Source organism: Ipomoea triloba, chromosome 13 (assembly GCF_003576645.1).
Source record: "Ipomoea triloba cultivar NCNSP0323 chromosome 13, ASM357664v1".
NCBI classification, from domain to species: domain Eukaryota; kingdom Viridiplantae; phylum Streptophyta; class Magnoliopsida; order Solanales; family Convolvulaceae; genus Ipomoea; species Ipomoea triloba.
This window is the reverse complement of record NC_044928.1, coordinates 25,549,350-25,551,711: the sequence shown is the minus strand read 5'-3', so window position 1 is coordinate 25,551,711 and position 2,362 is coordinate 25,549,350.

Genomic DNA, 2,362 nt, shown 5'->3' with positions numbered 1-2,362 from the left:
TTTTTTTTTTTTTTTTTTTTGTCAAATGCTTAGTAGGAAAATAATAATAATAAAAATATAAAATAAAAAATACACGTGACATCCTAATGGCATCCCAATCAGCAAAAACCTGTTGATAAACTGTAAAAAAAAAAAAAAAAAGCTAATTGCTCTTTTTTTACAGGTTCATGGATGAATTTGAAGTTTATTGGAGTTCGATGGCTTAATTGCTATCCCAAAATAGTTCAATGGCCTATTTGTACCTTCTCCCTAACATTAATAACAATTTTTTTTAAAAAAAATCTTCTTTTATATTTTATTGTTGTTCGTCGTCAACCACCACCGCTTCTTCTTGAAGGATGACATTGTGACATTCTGGACCACCACCGACAACCATTTTTTTCAAAGGATGGCAACGATTTTTCCGAGGATGACGTCACAGCCTTTTTCCACATTTAGAAGAAGATTGCCGTTGCCCTTCTTCTAGATCTGGAAGAAGGCTGGCGTGACCTTCTTCCATGTATGGAAGAAGACTCATGCTGCTTTGGAAGAAGGCAGCAATAGCCTTCTTCCAGATTTGGAAGAAGGTCAAGCTGGCCTTCTTCCAGGTCTGGAAGATGGCCATGGCTGCCTTTTTCCAAATCTAGAAGAACAGCCATGGCGCGACCTTCCTTCAAATTAATTGATGCCATGGATGCGACGACATGCGAAGTAGTAATAAAAATTATATTATTTTTAATAAATAATAATGTTAAAGTATGACATGGCATCAACTTGCAAATGACTTGTAAAAATAAGGGGTTAATTGCTTAACTTTTTTGAGTTTAAGAATCTAATTGAAACTTTTTGAAGTTAGAGGACTTAATTGTATATTTGAGTATAGTTAGAGAGCTTAATTGACCTTTATCCAAAAAAAAGTAACTTAAGAATCCACAGTCTAGAGCAAAGCATATGTAGTTACTTGGAATATGATTTGCAGTCTTTTTTTTTTTTTTCTGGAATTTATTTACTTGATTAATTAAGATTTGCAATGGTTTTCTTTTTGAATTTACAGTGATTTATTTTTATCTTTGGATTAATTAATATTAATGTGATATAAGTTAAGTTGAGTATAAATTATTAATTAAATTCTTATTTCGATGGCTATTAAACAATATAATTAAATGGATTAATTTAGGGGTGAGCCTTTGGTGTGAGAATGTGATCTCTATCCTTAAATTACCGTTTTGCCCTTAAATTTAATAGTTTATGGATGAAATTTTAAATTTGAGTAGGACTTTCAATTCCTACTCTTTTTTTTAATCGATAAATTTTTTTTTAGAATAAAGACTGCAATGCAAGAATGATAATCGATAACTTAATTAGACAAGAATGATAATCGATAACTAAATTAAGTAATTTTGAACTCTATTTTAACTTTTGTTTCAACTGTTCTGGCCTAATGCAATTTCATATAGGATCACTACTACTATTGAACACATCACCATCCAATTTGAATTTTATTGGAGGCATAGCTGGAATTACTAGTATTTAAAATTTGAAATTTTGTCATTTGGCCGGCTTTGTTTTTGTAATTTAAATAATTTTGAATGATGCGAGTTAAATAAAGGGGGAAAAGTCAAAAGTGGTATTTGTATTATTGCCCGCAGAATCTGATTATTTGCTTAAGCTTTAAGCAAAGCCGCCTGTAAAGGGGAAAGTGGTATTGAATGGATGCTAGCTGTATGTATATATAAACCCGCAGATAGATGGCATATATTCATCAGAGTTGATGATGGAAAAATTTGCAGATAGAAATTAAATTACTTTATATTATGGCTTCTTGTGATCTTCTTCTTCCTCCTCCTCTTCCAGTTCTAGCAGCTAGCCTTCCTCAAGGCATAGGCGATGTAGGTCATTATATCATATCGCAGATATATAACTAAACAAATACTTGTCACTGTACAAATGAAAGCGTCGAAATTGGGAGGAAGCTCAAGATCAATCGAGTGTTGAGCCGATCAATCCAAGCTCCTCTCAACTACTACTCGCAACATCCTTTATGGAAAAGCTTGTAGCATTAATGTTGCCGGCGCGGATGAAGCGCTAGTTCCAATCCGCATCGAATCTCACTCCGGCAGCTTTGAGTTGGCCATTCTAGCTGGATCTATCTCAAATGCTGCATCTCTCTTCACATAGGGTATTGAATATGATACTAAATTAATTTATATGTTCTATCTCAACTTAAAATTTAAATTGATAGTTAAACTAAACATGAAGATGAATTGTATAGCTCTTGTGCTTTATTGTTGGGGCTATTGATTCTTAATCTGGCATGAGGCGTTATTGATTCTTTGTGCTCAGTGGAGACAGTATTGACTCTTTATGGTTCAATAAGTTGATG